The following is a 19,239-nucleotide window of genomic DNA, read 5'->3' on the forward strand; positions in this document are numbered from 1 at the left end:
AATAAGACACGTTTTAATTAAACTGTTTGTTTAAGGTAGCTAATCAGGTAGCAGAGATCAGACCTACTAAGATAAGCTATGACGGCCATTAGTAACTAACCTTGTGAACGCCTAGCAATTAGTTGGGTACAAACTTATAGTGTATCCGTTAGCCACAGACGAGATAAATAAATCAGAGTAAGAAATAGTGAAATATGGCCACACATCTTAGCGAAAAACAAGAGATTAATAACTAGCCGCTCAGAGTACTGTTCACAGGTGTGAATTTGTAAACCTGCCCAGATGTCTGACGAATATCATTGTCAACATAACACTGCATAATTATCATACAAAAAACTGTAAAATATTAAGTGGAATGAGGAAACGATTTATGAGAGGACAAGGAATGATCTCGAGTTGTCACCCTAAACTTAGGTAGCCAAAGAGTACCTTCATTGGTTGCAGGATTACCAAACTAGCTCATTTCTTTATTTGTGTCACAAGTTTTAAAATCCTGAGCAAACTACGCCCACAATATTGATATTCATCCTTGTGGACATGACCAACATAGTTTTCTATATCGCGATCCCAACGTACTACGCCCACCACCATACGTTTCAGGTTATAAACTTTATACTACTACCTTCAATCCACTATCCGACTCCTCCACAATACTATTAGATTATTTACTTTAAAACACAATCTGTTCAACTCGCTCAAAAATTTTTGATTTCTGTCTTTTCATTTTTTTTCTTTTACATGTATTTGGTATGTAAAAACAAACAACATTATGTTGATGCTTACTGTTATACTTAATACTTATTGTTATGTATACATAATTTGGTTGCCGGCAGTGTTCGAAATGGGGAGGGGGGGTACGCAGGGGTACAGCGTACCCCTAAGAAGAATTAGTGGGGGTACTCCCTAGGACGCGTACCCCCTCCTATAAGGTTGCTCATATCTTATTAAATGCAGTAAAACCGGAATGAAGTGAAATATTCACACAACTTTTTTCCTTTTCTTTCCGAACTTATATTAGCTCGAGTTCATTACACCGAAAACAGTGCGCGTTTTTGGGACAAAAGAATCACGCTACTAATCTTTAAACCATAACTGTCACGAACAACTTTTATCGTATTAACTAGGTAAACCAGACACGCTGATTCCGATTTTGTACTCAGAATAAAGATTAGTCCACTAACTTTCAGAGTAATAAAAGCTTTTTTTACAGAGTTTTAGTATCGGTCTCGAAAACAACACGATCGGCATAACAAGCTCCGCCCATAAATACGTGATGTAACCTAGCTTTTTAGGAACAGAAGTTACGTAGGGATGTTTAGACCGATTTAGAATAATAGAGATGGGTGTTTTAAAATCCATTAATATCTAAATTCAGCCTTAAAAATAATATCAGTCTTTTTTGAAAGGTAGATAAGCTATTTAGCAGTGCATATTTAAAAAAGCGTGATAACAACGCTAGCTTGTGATAAAACCGCGCTTTTTGAGCTCATTTTTCTCGGCATCCAGCCCATTTAAACGTCATGTAACAAGCTATGAGCAATTTTAAATAGTTTATATACCTTTCATAAAAAACTGAAATTATTTTACAGGCTGGATTTAGATAATAATGGGTTTTAAGACACCCATCTCTAATATTCTAAATCGGACTAAACATTCCTAACTTCCATTCCTGAAAAAGCTAGGTTTCGTCACATATTTATGGGCGGAGCTTGTAATGCCGATTGTGTTGTTTTCGAAACAGATATTGAAACGCTTTAAAAAAGCCTAAAGGACTTTGACGGTTAGTGGACTAATTTTTATTTTGAGTACAAAATCGGAATCAGCGTGTCTGATTTACCTAGTATATACGATAAAAGTTGTTCATGACAGTTATGGTTTAATTTCTTCAGTCAATTTTTTGCTTATTATAGCGGATCAACTAGATTGTTTTGTTAAAAACCTGAGAACCGATCAGTTTTTTATCAACCGACACAATCGACGGGACCCTGTGTCGGCGTCCTCGTAAAGCAATCGCATAGCTTATATTAATCATTGCTTAGATTCTTCTCTTGAGTTTTGGATGATAGTTTTGAATAAATTCTTGCTTATTATACTAGTTTCTTCGTTTCTTTCAATTCATAATGAAACAGCATGGGCCAATAGATAATTTCTTTAAAAGTGAGTAAGAATTAGTGACTGTCATGAATTTAGAGTCTGTATTTAAAAAAATAGTGAGTGACTGAGCTTATCATATAATAATATTCATGGTGGCTTGGAGATGGGACTGTCTTGTGTCTGTGGTCTATGTGGACTGTCCATAGGGTTTTTTGACTCACTCACATCACAACCTAGAGTCTCCATAGTCATAGAGCACACAGGTTGTGCAGCTAAGCCCATTTTTAATTTCTTACTGAACACAACACAGGGTTTTAAGTTATGGAAAACAGCATAATTTAGGGGCATTCATGCTAAAAAAATTTCCGGGGGCGTATCCCCGGACCCCCTCTACTGAGAGGGTGCAGCGCCCTTTTCAGACTCACCCTGTGAGCGGCGAGCAGGGCCGTTGGCCCTGGACACTACCCTCCTGGCATGACAGAGAGTACCCCCAAGAATCTCTCTCCACTTCAGACACTGGTTGCGGGATTGGTCATTACTTACGTTCAATGTATAACTAGGATGAGCTGGCGCATTTAAAACACACACAAAGATTTTTTGATAGAATGAAAGAGATCTATGATGGTGGTGGTTTTTGTAGCATACTAAGCATAGGGTTTTGATGATAGACAAAAAGTAATGTAAATTGCTAATCTAAATCTGCCTCCCAAATGAAAACTTAGCTTAAACAGGAGAACAAATCTAGACGTAGAACTGGTTTCATAATACTGGCATAAAAGTGTGGGTATATTACTATATTTCTATTCTAACTTGAGCAAAACGTGACCGCTTGACTAGTTCCTAGTTCCGTATCAACAAACCTTGACAAATCACTTATGAGTTACATAAATATCGTACACAAAATGATGGTAACCTAATCGATCCATCACACGCCATCAGCTCATGGATGGATTAACTCTAGCGAAGAGGTTAATCCACCGCAAAAAAAAGATCAAGGATGGCAAGCATAGACCAACATTTCTAACATACTCGAACCTCCATTATTCAAGGAAGGCCACCATGAAAGAGAGGATAAGAGAAGAGCTCGCAAGCGTCTACACGATGCACATTACAATAAAAAATGAGAAGAAATATTTCAAACAAACTGTCTGGCTTTGATAGTGTTTTTCTAACAGTGCAACCTTATCCGGCAATTGTCTGACGTCAGCCTGCTATGTATTAGCATGGTTTTATGTCTCTGAAAAGAGCTTAAACGACATCCCAATCCGAGGTTTATCGCACGGCTCCAAACAAGTGCTCTTTGAGTAATCCAATCACTTGCCAACCTTTCATGGTATGTTGTGAAAGTTTCTGATAAAGATGCAAAGCATGAGCAAGGGCCGAAGTAGACATCCTGTAGCAAGGAATGCCTTACATGGAAGAGTTAGTTTAAAGACGTGGTTGCGTCAAAAAGGTCGATTTAATGAAATTAAGACCCATAAAAGGCTAAAACATCAGCTACAATTTGATGCCATTTTTGTCTTTGTAGACCAACCCTGTCCAGAGATATATGCGTTTGAATGAGGCCCTCTTTTAAAAAGCTCACGTTCCAGCGGGTGCTTCTTTCGTGACGTCACTAGTGATACATCTGAAAAGAAACCACGATTGATAAATATAAGGTCGCTTCATTAGGCAATCATCAGCGCAAAATTTTTATATAGGTCGTAATAAATGTTATCACTCGTAAAACGCGTTGTCTGTGATCTCAAATTTAGGGATCTTACTCTAATAAATCGCATGGACATCGATATTTACTAAATTAATTAACATCGTTAATTTAATGAATTACTCGATTGACATGTTTTATTGGCGAATAACATAATTGTAAAAATTGCTGTGAAGTTCCTGCCAAGGTGACTCCGAGTCTTCTGGGCATCAGGCGGTTAAAGTGCTACGGAGGAAGATCGAAGAATGGATGTAAATTTATCTTTTACTTTTAGTCTCCTATAGATATACTGTTGAGTTTATATTCAAAATATATTTCCCTGTTTGAGGCTAAAATGTAATTTCCTGCGCGTGCGAGATACGTATGTACAGTGAGTTCTTGACGACTTCTTTTTAATCCATAGCATCTAGCAATACAATGGCTTAGATTGATGAATATACTAAAGGTAATATTTTTAGTACTCATTAATACATGTACTAATTAATAAAATTATAGCTTTTGCTATCACTAATCATTGTTTTATAATTTTTATCGGTTCACCTAGCTACATTTGCTTCAAATTTTCTGTGGCAGTTTTATCTAGCAAATCAGATTTATGATTAGACTTTAGATGTTCACTTCTCACTTGTAGAAAGCGAAGAAAATCGACTGATCAATGCAAATCTTTAACTTCCAGAACCAAAGCTTCGAATCGTTGGCTTGGCATACTTATGCCTTTGTTAAACATTTATTCGTTTTAAAAATAACACTCGCAATCTATCTAACTCCCAATTTGAAAGCTTTCAGCAAATACGCGTTAGAATGACATATCTATGAATGACATATATTTATTGCATTTGTTCTACTGATTACAGGATGTTTATGTGGTCCACCAGCCGAAGCAGCTTTGTCAGTGTGGAAACTGCCATAAATGGAAGAGACTTGAATGTGTGCTGCATAAACGATGACGTTTTGTTTTGAGTTTGCTGCAGTAGATGAATTTGTCTTATTGTATCAGCTAAAACTATTGAACCTCAGGCTAATATCCTTTCTTTAAAGGTTGACTTGCAACAAAATTCACATTACAGTTATTTGGTATCAAAAGATTCACCATGTCTTACTCTGTTGTGTTGTAAGTGCCAAATATGTGGAAATGTGATTACAAGCTCTTAAAAGATCAAAAACGAAAAGCCGCCGTAGATTGGAATCTGTTTATTTATCTGACGTATTCATTACAGTTTCCTTGGTTATTGTCTTGTCACGTGATGCTCTCACGTGAATTGAAAGGCCAATAAAAAGCTCAATATGAAACTTATCGTAGCACTAATTTATGACAAACACTTCGGGTTTTACCAAAGACCCAGTATCAAATATAGATGCTCGCTACTTTACAGTTTTGTTTCGGCCTGGTCTAATCGTCAAGTCGTAATCTGATCATGTGACCCAATACTTCGCAAATAATTTTTGCAACACTTTTCGATTATCACAGGTGACCAACAGGCTCGTCATGATTATCAGACAATGATATGTACTCCTTCGAGCTAAGGTTAAAAAATTAAACAAATTGTTACGGTAAGTTATAAGATATCAGTGCTAAAAGTGACAGCATTACAATGACGATAAAACAGACGCGTAAGAACAATAGACATAGTTTTATTGAATGCGTGAAGTATATTTGTGAAAATATTTCAACGAATGAGGTTGCATGAAAGTGTAAACAGAAACCATCCTGTAACAACTACATCCCATTTGAGCCGTTTTGGAAAGCGAATCCAAACTACGGCGGTCTCGTGTGGCTGCCATTAAATGTTCATTTTTTGCTTTTAAGAGCTTGTAATCACATTCCCATATATTTTGCACCTACAACACAACAGAGTAAGACATGGTGAATCTTATGATACCAAATAACTGTAGTGTGTAGAGGTGGAACGAGACGTCTCGAGTATCGACCTGTCTCGTCTCGTATTGGTCTCGTCTCGACTATTGCCAAACTCGAGACAGGAAATAGAACTAAAGCGCCTGCGCACGGTTGTTAAAACATGGCTTCTTGTGGTAGCAACAACTCCATATATTGTAATGGATTGCGGGCAACTGCCTTTAAAGTTATACCCGGTCCGTTACTACCTGTTGCTATTGATTATGTTGGCCACTGAGTCTAATCATGTAGTCCGGACAACAGCCCTGTTATATTTTAGTTCGGTTCTGTGTCCTTAAAACAGATACCGGGTCGTATCTAATTACTCTTCAGATAATCCAATTTAATAAATAAGACTTTTGCGGGTAAAATGTCTGTATTTTATCGTATCGTGTCTAAACACCAACTGTCCTTCATAAAATTCGGGCCTCTTTTACGTATATACTACCAATCGCGGGTAAAACTTGCCCGGACACGGAGAAACGAACGAAAGGCCGTGTCGACCATAGTCCGTGTTCGGTTAACAATGACGTTTTGTTAGCTCAATATAGGAATATACATGTGCATGTATACAGTAATTAATATAATTTCATGAGTACAATTTAAATATAATTCACATACTACAGTTAATACACAAACAACACTTAACGTTAATGAAACGATAAGAATGAAAATGTTATCGTATGTTCTTTTAGTTGCGGTATTTCTTTGTAGAGCGACGGCTATCGGTTTCATTACATTAAAAAGTAAGAACTATTCAATAGATGGTAAAAATATACATGTACAAAGGAATATGTTTATAATAATTATGATCAATCAAGCTCAAAATTTTTAGAATATATAACTTCGGTATTTTAGAGCTGTTTGTGTCACTTTTGTTTACAAAAACTACATGCATATCACTATTAAAATGTTGTATTTAAATCGTTTACACCAGGTAAAAATTCAATTTAAAAATAGTTTTATTAATTTTATATATACCAAGTAGCTAGTACTTGTGTGGTGAAATCGTCACCAAATGCTCATTATTTTGCTGTCTCGTGTCTCGAATTTTTACAAGACAGTGTCTCGAGTCTCGTCTCGAACTTAAAAAACCTGTCTCGTTCCACCTCTAGTAGTGTGAATTTTGTTGCAAGTCAGCCTTTAAGCTTCAGTGAGTTAATGTCTTGCCACTAGCACAATATACAAACAGTAAAAGCCTGTCTGGCTTTATACATCCTACCTTTACAGATATTTGTCAACCTTTACTAAATACCGGGAAGTGTCATACTTCTAATAACTTTAATAGATTACCACTCAACTTACTTTAATACAAAAAATTAATATAGAATGATGTCAACCTTGTTATGTAGCATTTGAAACATTTTAGAGGTCCCTCAAAACTATAATTACTTCGATGCCATTAATTATAATAACATATTTTTAAATACTGTGTTAAACAATTGTGGAAGTTGACATTGAATTACAAGAAAAAATATGCAAGTAAATAGCTACATTTCTTTTCTCTCTGTTACAAAGGTTTTTATAGATTTTCTGTAAGCAGCAGAGTCGACAGCGTTTGAATGGACTATTCCATGAAAGGCAGCAGAAAAAAAAACAAATTTAAACTCAAAATTCAGTGTAAGTAAAAATGGAAAACGGTTTCCTCTTGCCTCTTGCAAAATTCCCGTAATTGTACTTATATCTACTTTAAATAAAGTGAACATTAATCCTATGGTCAAATACGCTCCCATAAAAATCAACCGAGCGGCTTTTCCCATATTTTGACAAGCTTGCCCAGTTCTATCGATTCCGGCTCAATGTGACATATAATGACATTGACGTCCATCAAATCAATTGGCTGTGTTTTGACTTGAGGTCCATGGGCTGTTTTCTTGAACCAGTAAACTTGGCATTTGTTTAGTCTAGTCTTTCGTGCTGAGGAAGCGTGAAATTATTAAGAAAAAAATAAAACAGTTTGACCTTGAAAATGAACGACATGTAATAAAAATTTTGTTTATTTGGGAACACATTCTTATGGCCAATCACAAATAAACAAGCTTTTTCTGTGTGGATGATTACCCATGCGTACTTGTAATCATGATGCATTGTCCAAACAAATTGACAAAGCATTGAACAGCAAATGACGCCCTTTCTTGGCATCTGTAGTCAAAGCTTTACTTTAATATCCAAAAATAGGTAATTGCTACATCACTGGGCAGCAGTGATGTCAACCTTGCTCGGTCATTGATGCACCCCTTAACCTGTTTGGAATTGGAAAATATCTGGCACTTATAGTGCTGACATGCCTGACCCGCAAAGCCTAAACTTTCTAATAAGAATAGCTCTATGTGGCTCACAAAACTCAATTTAAATTTACTAGTGACCCACATCGAGTAATATTTGCTAATTAAGCCTTCCTTGTAACAATCGCTATGTTTCTAAGTTCATTGCAACGAGTTTACATCATCCGAAAGATGGAATCGTCAAAAACCCGAAAGTTAAGCGAGTTTTGTTACTCGCAAATCTTTTTCGAATGTTTTATGCTTGCGAATAATGGAAGTGGCGTTTGCAAATGATGCACAAGAACACGTGGTGCAAGCTATTCCAATTTAAAAATTTTCCACACTTCAGAACCTGAAATTTTCTATTATACTTCTATACTATTATAGTTTTTTATTGCATGTTTCATGCTTGCACAAAAAGGAAACGGCACTTGCGCAGGAAAATACTGCGCAAGCTATTCCATTTTAAACATTTCCGCACCTCAATTGTTTTTATTTCAAAAGTGTGATGCTAAGTAAGACAGGAGTTGATGCTATGACCTCTGATATAAAATTCCTTATCCTTTTTAACAAGGTGTCGACGTTTATCCGCAATATGGCCATTGAAACACTTATTACACGGTAACGCACAACTCCAAATCTTCATCCTCTGCACTATGAAAACAGTGCAAGTGAATAGTGCAAGTAAATCTTAGAAACGATAGTTTCCAAGATTTACCTGCTTGACCTAGTTCTCTTAGTGCTGCCGAAATGATATTAAAGTCGATTGATGAGATTCTAAAAATGATCTTTATTTTTGCAACTGAAAATTATTAAAGAGCATCTTGTTTAATCACCAGAACAGAATTTTTGACTACTTTGCTACATGATACATCCCGATACAAAATTAGAGAAAAATTAGATATTTCACATTATCAAAAATTTAAAAGTATTTCTAGAAAGACAATGTCTTATGTAATAAATTATGACAAGAATTTATGTCTGGCTATGGGTATGCTGGCTATACCCTGACAAAAGGTGTCTTAAGTTGCTTCAAATCAAACATCTTAGTTGTCTACATTGGTGGAGATAAAACCGACACATTTGTGATTGGCTGAAGCTATTGATTATAATAATCTTGATTTCATTTTATTCACTTTCAACACGAGTTAATTTCTATTTAAATTGGCTTTTGAACGACGATGACAACACGAACTTCAATAAACAATTATTTACATATATTGATGAAGATAAGCTTACTTGTAATAAGATATAATTATTCATAGTTAATAAGAAACATAATTAATCTTGTAACAAGATATAATTATTCATAATTAATAAGAAACATAATTAATCTCGTAACAAGATATAATTATTCATAATTAATAAGAAACATAATTAATCTCGTAACAAGATATAATTATTCATAGTTAATAAGTAACATAATTAATCTTGTAACAGGATATAATTATTCATAATTAATAAGAAACATAATTAATCTTGTAACAAGATATAATTATTCATAATTAATAAGAAACATAATTAATCTTGTAACAAGATATAATTATTCATAATTAATAAGTAACATAATTAATCTTGTAACAAGATATAATTATTCATAATTAATAAGAAACATAATTAATCTCGTAACAAGATATAATTATTCATAGTTAATAAGTAACATAATTAATCTTGTAACAGGATATAATTATTCATAATTAATAAGAAACATAATTAATCTTGTAACAAGATATAATTATTCATAATTAATAAGAAACATAATTAATCTTGTAACAAGATATAATTATTCATAATTAATAAGTAACATAATTAATCTTGTAACAAGATATAATTATTCATAATTAATAAGTAACATAATTAATCTTGTAACAAGATATAATTATTCATAATTAATAAGAAACATAATTAATCTTGTAACAAGATATAATTATTCATAATTAATAAGTAACATAATTAATCTTGTAACAAGATATAATTATTCATAATTAATAAGTAACATAATTAATCTTGTAACAAGATATAATTATTCATAATTAATAAGAAACATAATTAATCTTGTAACAAGATATAATTATTCATAATTAATAAGAAACATAATTAATCTTGTAACAAGATATAATTATTCATAATTAATAAGAAACATAATTAATCTTGTAACAAGATATAATTATTCATAATTAATAAGAAACATAATTAATCTTGTAACAAGATATAATTATTCATAATTAATAAGAAACATAATAATGAAATATAGCAATGCAATTAGATGTACTTATTATTATTGCTATCACAAAGTGTGGATATTTCAAACACCATAAAAATATGTTCATGATACTTCAATAACAGTACTGAAAAATCAAACTAGAATATCACACAAACACATATTTTATATGAACATAGATACTGTCACTAGTAATATAGATATTTATATAAAAAAATATATACATATATATATTATATATATATAATTGGAACTGTTTATAAAATATTTTAAATAGTTTTTGTTTGATAACTAAATATTTGAAAATCTTTTTCTATACTTAATTTATGTTCTTTAAGTATTTTGGTTCTTGGTTGTTGACATCATTGACATATGGCATATTTTTGTTCGGTACAAAATATAACAATACAAATTACTGTTCAAATCATTGACGAGCCATGTTCCAATATAAATACAGTAGACGGTCCTATAACGTAAATTCCTCTTAATATAAAAAAATGATGGAAAGTTTTTGCTACGTATTATGTGAGAAATTTCATACATTGTAAAGCGTCAAGTCGATGCAGGTTCTCAAATTCAATTTGGATAACGAGAGTTCCATGGTTGGCCTTAAAAATATCGTTTTCTTTCTTGTTGCACTTGGGAGAGAAAACCTCTATTATATATATACTAGGACCCTCGCAGTCTAGGGTGTTGTGAGAGATCGCCAGGTGTGGTGATAAAGCAAAGTGAATATGTGTACAATTATTCAGAAATACTTGGCTGTCAATGGGTACAGGTGTTGGAATGAATGGATGAATGGATGAACAGACAGACACAGCTCTTACAATAGGATATATATTTTTTTGTTTTGTTTCATGTTAGATATATACATACAATGTGTTAATTTTTTCTTTCCATAATAGACCTTGCTGTCTAAAAAAAGTGATATAAATTGACCTTGAAGGTGCGCAATTTCCTTAACTTAAGATAAAATTACTGTAATCACGGCCCATAAACCAAATGAAAGTGATGAGAAAAATGAGACGAGTTGCAGATACAAACCAATACAAACAGTTACTGTACATTAAATTAAAAAATAATGTATAGTTATTTCCTATTTGAAGGGCCGAAGGGGTGAGTTTGGAATGATCTTGGAACATATTGGGCAATTTACATGTATTTTACTGTTTACATGTCAAATCCCTATGAGGCAAATGTTCTCGGAACAAATTATTTGTATTATGTATATTTGTATTATTTGTATTATTACACTTTATTGTGAATATACTTGAAGAATGACACTAGAGAATCCAGCAAAAATGCCATGGCTTCCAATACGATTGAGGCCAACTCTTGTTGGTCAATTCATGCTTCGACTGGACTCATCATATTCACTCTCCTAATTTCTCACTACCTTAATGACTCTCCAACTATTCATGATGATTAACATGGCCCTGAGAAGCATCATGGGTAAGAACAGCAGGTGCTGATCACAAGTGCGTGTTGGTGAATTACATGTAGGATTAACTCTATAGCCCTATGGTTGCCAACTCTAAATCACACTATTAACCCCAGAAGAATGTCACTTCAACACTTTTAATCTCGTTAGATGAGTTTGAATAAGTTTTCATGTTTGATTTATAGAACCAATTTCACAACTTGGAAATTATTTTTCGGTGAATGGGATAATCGTCTGCACATACCTCTTCTACATCTCACACAAAGGCTTAAGGACTGATAGTCTAGGCAAATCCCACGCTAGCATATCTATGCTTACGTCTTCTTAGACACAATTATTGCTAAACTGCCATTACTCGGGCCATTACCTTCAAGTAAGTCCAAACAAAGGCAACTGCTGATATGTCAACAATTAAATGAATTTTGCAACAAGCAGACTGAGAGCTCTGATAACACACTGACTCAGATGTAAAACACGTGAGCTCAAATATAAAACCATTGACTCGTATCATATGTAAAACATGTGACCTCAGATGTGAAACACATTGACTCAGATGTGAAAGACAAGAACTCAGTTGTGAAACACATTGACTCAGATACAAAACACGCGAGCTCAGATGTAAAACACATGAACTCAGATGTAAAACATGTGGACAGATGTGAAACACGCAAACTCAGATGTGAAACACACAATCAGATGTAAAACAGACAAACTCAGATGTGACACAGATGGAATAAAGGTCGATACACATTGTCCCAGATGCGAAAGGCATGAGCTCAGATGTGAAGCACACAGACTCGAATGTGAAACTTTTAGACCCAGATGTGAAGCACACAAGCTCAGATGTAAAATGCAGAGATTTGTATGTGAAACATGTGGACTCAGACATGAAACATGCTGACTTATATGTAGAACACGAGAGCTTAGATGTAAACTACCTGGACTCAGATGTGAAACACATGACCTCAGATGTGAAACATTTAGACATATGGATTTGGGCATGAAACGCATGTACTTGGATGTGACACACACGGACTCAGATGTGAGATACAAATACTCAGATACGAAAGTAAGCTCCTAGACAAGAGAAGTCTGACTGCAGTAGAAAATTGTGCTAGGAGCTAAGCACTTAGTAATTTATGTAATGACTATCAGAATCCTGTAAGAGAGCTGCTAAAGGATTACTACATCCCCTTCTTACAGGACTTGCCAGCAAATCAGGCTGTAATCCATTCAATCAAATGAAGGTTTGATTGCTTTGAACTCAGTGATGTAAGCTGGCATGTGTTGCCATGTAAACGATAGTTGATAGTTGTAATGCGACAGGCAAGGTAAATAACTGCACTGTCATGTCCACTGTAAATACATTGCTCAGTGACTATTTAGCCACATTCCTTGCTTGAGTATTAAAAGAGAGAGAGAGAGAGTTGGCACAAGACAAAATACTCCTAATATAGAAATAGCCTGTACGTGCCTAAATTAAACTGAAACTTTTGGCTATCGTTAGACACCTGCGAGTTCAAGGAAATGAGATGATCACCTCTAAATATCCCACGGCACCAATATCATACCAATATATTTTTAGTAATGTTGAAGAAAGTACTTTCTCTCCATGTCAGAAGCTCCCAAGAAAAAAACACGCAATTGTTACTCCTTATACAATCAAACATCTGCATACAAATGTAATTCGTCTAAAATTACTGTGCATTAGATTAAATATTCCTATAAAAACACGCAGTAATTTATTTAAACTGTATTATAGTCCAAAAACCTGTTAGTCAAATCGAGACATGTGAAAACTGAATTAATTTTATAGTTACTTCACCTTAGAATGCGGAAGGAGGTGCAGGTTTTATGAGGCACATGAGCCGAGTTAGAGGTGATGATAGAGATACCCAAAGTAACTCACTCTAACTCAATTAGATATAGTTTAAACTACATTAGCTCTTCCAATGTTATATTATTTTTGTATTTTGATTACATATTCTTAACTTTTCGCCTTCAAGTTCTGCACCTTTCCTAAAAAACTGCGATGGTTTGAGAAACTTCGAATATAAAATGTTGAAAGCCAAGCGTTGAAAGAGTTGAGCCATGTATATGCTCAAGGTCAATGTGGAATATTAAAAAAGTACATTTTGTTGAAGCAATTGCGACTAGACGAACAAGCGTATTACAAAACCTTTTACCTTTCAGGAACAGAAAACTTACATTTTTAGAATATTAATGTTTTTTTTACATATAATATACTAATATTTTTACAATATATAATACAATATGTTTTTTTTTCTTGAATATGACCCCTTGAAGTATTAGGTTTAACAACAATACACAGCTAATAAAGTTATTTGCATCTCAGCTTGACCCTCCTTAGCATGGTAATCACATAATCGCATACAGCGTGACCTTACCTATCCATGGTTCACATTTTATGCATACACTGAGCTTTTGCAGGTCATATCGACATATCGATTAAATGTCTTTTGGGGGATAAATGTTGTATTTATTCTTTCAAATGATTTTTATTGATTGTCACCTTGTAATTTACAAATGCAACTGACTTTGCCATGTCAACCGCAAAACATTTTTCACTATTATGAAAAAACTACAAAAACTGCTGCCAAATAACTAAAAAAGGTGTCCGGAACACCAAACCAAATCACAATTTAAAAAAAGCTGCCTCTTGATAAAATGGAACTTTCTCTCACAAGGCGTTGGTAAACACTGTATCGCTGTAGGTTGGGGTTGTCCTTTCAGCGATTATTTGTAGCCTACATACACCGTAGATTGATGGCATCGCAGAAGCAACGTGGATATGTTGGGAAACATTGCAGCTCTCAAACTTTTCCGACATTTCGCCATGCATCCCGATAGTCTGTGCGACTTGCACCTCTTTGGCAATGACTGGCTGTTACAGATTGCTTGATCTATATTCCCTTCATGATAGTTACTGCGAGACTAGTATTTCATCATTACAGCGACCAACCGTATCATACGATAAGAATGCTAGATTCCACACTATTCGCTGATGTAAACACGGATGGGTTTATGATAGTGTGAACATCGTTATCACAGATGATCGCTGATGTAGTGTGGGATTATTGCTAATATACTTTGATACAGTCTGTACTAGCCTAAAGTTCTTCAATAGTACAGGAAATTGCTCTCTGTCTCTTTTTTTACGAAAATATATTACTGAAGTGAAACATTAAATGTGTTTACATGATAAATTCAGAGAAATAAATAACCATATTCAATGCTATTTAATTATTAAAGTGTTAGTGAGTAGGAGCATCTTTTGAGTGCTTGGGTAGCATTTCATATCATATGAAATGCTTGCATCTATACACTTTACAACTAGGCTAAAGAACAGCTTCTGTGATTTTAGAAATTCCATTGTACATGATTTTACAAAGTAAAGAAAAACTCTGTTATCTCTGGCTGAGCCACGAAAATGGTCAAATTTAAAAAGGCACAAACCACTTACAGTGGAACTTTGGTTCTTGAATACTTTGATTCTCGATCGATTAGGTTTTCGACAAAAAAAATTGAGATTTGTTCGGATCTCGAACATAAATTCGGTGCTAGACCAAACCGGAGCATGCGCATTAGCGTTAAACCTTCGGAACAGCTCCGGAAACAGCATGAAAACAACCATTAACATAGGGAGAAGCAAGTTACGGTTCATAAATTCTTTACAAAATGAAAGGAACCATCTGGGACGACGTCCCTCTACCGAAGAGATTTGATAAGAAGACAACTCCTCCAGTCGAGCTACTCTAAATTGTTTTGGAGGAAGATTCTCCTTCAAATATGTGAAGAAAACGTGTCCTTGCTGTTTATATTTTCTTTTTCAGACGATTTTCGATGTAACTGATCTGTTGCATTCTTGTTGTTTCATAATCAATTTCTACAATTTTTGGTTAAGTATCTTAAAAGTTGACTTGCAACAAAATTCACATTACAGTTATTTAGTATCAAAAGATTCACCATATCTTACTCTGCTGGGTGGTAGGTGCCAAATATGTGGAAATGTGATTACAAGCTCTTAAAAGCTCAAAAACGAAAAGCCACCGTAGATTAGAATCTCTTTATTTCGATGACGTAACCACGAAATTTGGTTATCGCCTTGTCACGTGATGTTCTCATGTGAATTGACAGGCCAATAAAAAGCTCAATATAAAACTTATCGTAGTACTAGTTTATGACAACCACTTCGGGTTTTACCGAAAACCCCGTGTCAAATATAGATGCTTGCTACTTTACAGTTTTGTTTCGGCCTGGTCTAATTGGCAAGTCGTAATCTGATCATGTGACCCAATACTTCGCAAACAATTTTTGCAGCACTTTTCGATTATCACAGGTGACTAACAGGCTCGTCATGATTATCAGACAATGATATGTACTCCCTCAAGCTAAGGCTAAAAAATTAAACGAATTTTTACGATAAGTTATAAGATATAACTGCTAAAAGTGACAGCATTACGATGACGATAAAACAGATGCGTAAGAACAATAGACATAGTTTTATTGAATGTATAGTATATAGTAAAAGTGAAAGTATATTTGTGATAATATTTCGACGAATAAGGTTGCATGAAAGTGTAAACAGAAACCATCTTTCACAGCTACATCACATTCGAGCCGTTTTGGAAAGGGAATCCAAACTACAGCGATCTCGTGTGGCTACGATTTTCTGTTCGTTTTTGAGCTTTTAAGAGCTTGTAATCACCTTTCCACATATTTTGCACCTACAACACAGCAGAGTAAGACATGGTGAATCTTTTTATATCAAATAACTGTAATGTGAATTTTGTTGCAAGTCAACCTTTAACCTAGAATGTTTTCGATGTTTTAAGAGCAAAGCATACGAAATGTTTACTTTTTGTTTTCTGTTTTCATCATAAAAAGTAAACACGATCTATATCTAGTCATTTTTATTTATAGTATACAGTACAATTTATGGTGTAAAATGTTTAAAAATGCTTTACTCAAGTTGTTGTCTCGGCTTGGAAAGGATTAAAATTTACATACAATAATTCCAATGGGAATAATTGTTTTGGATCTTGAACAACTCGGTTTTCGAACAACCTTCTGGAACGGATTGTGTTCGGGAACCGAGGTTCCGCTGTATTTGTTTTCATCATTGTTGAGTGGACATAAAGTTATAGTTATCTAATGCTAGCCTTAGCCTGTTTTCTACCATAATAACATAGCATGCACATTTCTCTTCTACATAGCAGGTCCAAGTGGTATGTCAAGTCAAGGTCAGATCAGACAGGTCAGATCAGACAAGTCAGATAGCAGTTCAGTCCAGAAACATTCGTGAAACACTTCCTTCTCACAAGACTCACCCTCACTACATTTCCGCTGTGCAAATGATGCGAATTTGGAATTGTGCACACATTGATGCATGTTTTAATCAATCGACATTCGCATGTTGCGGATGTCGCTTGTTGTGGATGTCGAATGGGGGTCTTTGTTATAAAAGATAAGGATTTCTATACCAGAGATCATAGCAGTGCATTTGAAACTGCTCTAATTGGAATAGGAAATAGGAATGACTAAAATGTGGAAAATGTTTAAAATGGAATAGCTTGCGAGCAACAAAACTGGTTTGACTTGCGGACTTTTTCCGTTTTCCTCACGCAAATGACACAAATATACAGATTATTCGCGTAATGGAAATCTAGTCCATAAACCAGGTTTAGACGGATTCAGCTCGCCGTTGAATGGGCCATGTAACAAGACATAAATGTTGTTACAGACAACTTTTTAATAAAATGTAACCGCATGTTAAAAGTAAAATCGTCATTTTATAAAGATTATTTGCACTTCACAGTACACAACCTACATAAAAATACAGTAATGGTTTTTAGTTTCACCGCAGCTAAACGTCTGGACATAACGATCTATAAGAAAAATGGCCCTTAACGCTTACATACGTTACATTATATAATGAATTTTTTTGCCGACGACCCAGAAAACTGGACGTTAATTATATGATGATGTACCATTTAGGTTGAAGAGCCTAGAGGATTATCTTGGTTGCCAGATTTATGATGGCGGAATGTGCCGGTTTATGAGCTAAAATTCCAAACAGGTTGATAAAGATGAATTTCATGCAGAGATGACGGATATGCACCATTAAAACTATCTTATAAAACGCCTCGTGAACAAATAACGTGTAGCACAACTTGTCTGGCAATCGTACCATTTCATTCTTATCTTATTACATTGTAAAATTTAGCCTTTGTACTGCTTTTTTATCACTTCCATTTTAGCTTAAGATCCCATCTTTGTTTATAATAGATAATATTCTTTGATTTCAAATAGAGTTAGCATCTATTCCTTCATATTTTCAGAGAGGTAAATGAACACATTGATTTCTAGCATAGGGCGGTTTAAAGCATAAATATCAGAGACATGAGACAGCTTGGGACCTCTCATTTTAAAGTAGATTTAGAAGCTCTTGACTAAAGAATCTCTAGTCAATCATTGGTTCAAATCAACAACTATCTGTGGTTCAATCCGCTTATTACAAAGCCTCAGGGCTTAAATTAAAGGCACTTCTTGCATGTTAAGTAATAAACAAATATAAAAACAAGAAATAATGATTTCAGATTTGTTACAAGCCTGTTACAACTGAAATGACTGACACAAGTGATAACGATCATTAAAAACGAACCCATTGGAATATTATTGCAAATTATCAGTATTTTTCTACCATTTGTGATTGTTTTTCAGGTTTAAGGTGATCCGACTGTCAGGATGTTCCAAGATAAAAATTCACAAAACTTGATCATGATTAAAATGCTCACATCAAGCAAGTGTGATTACGACGTCCATTGCGGCGATGAGACTGACAAAATAGAGACGGATACTGCTGCAACTTGAACGTGATAGTCGATATCAACTATATCAACGATAGCAACTAGTGACATAACGTTAATTGTATTTTTCCTCTAAGCGTTTTAACCGCGATCAAGTTTTGTCGATTTTAAACTTGAAACATCCTGGCAGTCAAATCTCTGCAAACACCAAAAATAATCGCCAAATGATAAAAAATACTGATACTTTCTGATAAAACCTACAAAAGTTTTGTGCAAGTTTATCTTTAATGTTAATATATATTTTAATTTATATACTATATATATATAGTATATATATAGTATATATATAGTATATATATACTATTTATATATATTTACTACAATTTATCGTAAGTAGAACTAAAACCACAGTGCTTAACATGAAACAGAGCAGTATTAGAGCTTAAAGCTAAGTTTTAGTATGTATTCTACTAAACTTTAACTTTTTCATTGTCTAAAACAAATGATACTATAATTGGGGTGCCTCTAATTGTAGATAAACATCAATCAATTAACATTAATCAATAAATCACATTTTGTCATTGTGTGCTTGTCTGTTGCTCTGCATAAATATTTTCACCTTTTTGGTCGATTTTGTCCAAACTGCACGCGGTTATGCTTCGCACTTTTCGCCAGGCCGACAAAAATGTTTGGTTTCAAAACTACGAGTGGTTTTTGAGAATTAGCCTCTTAAACGCTCCCCTGCTGCATGCACACGCTTCATATTCGCTCCATCATCGGATTAGATGTC

General features: G+C 34.3%; 1 protein-coding gene across 2 annotated transcripts in view; it reads right to left on the bottom strand.

Annotated features, from left to right (window-relative positions):
- The window catches only part of LOC137389797 (inactive peptidyl-prolyl cis-trans isomerase FKBP6-like), a 44,440-nt gene that overhangs the window by 293 nt on the left and 24,908 nt on the right, over positions 1–19,239 (bottom strand). The gene's annotated exons all lie outside the window — the stretch shown is intronic.

Source organism: Watersipora subatra, chromosome 3 (assembly GCF_963576615.1).
Source record: "Watersipora subatra chromosome 3, tzWatSuba1.1, whole genome shotgun sequence".
Lineage (NCBI taxonomy): Eukaryota > Metazoa > Bryozoa > Gymnolaemata > Cheilostomatida > Watersiporidae > Watersipora > Watersipora subatra.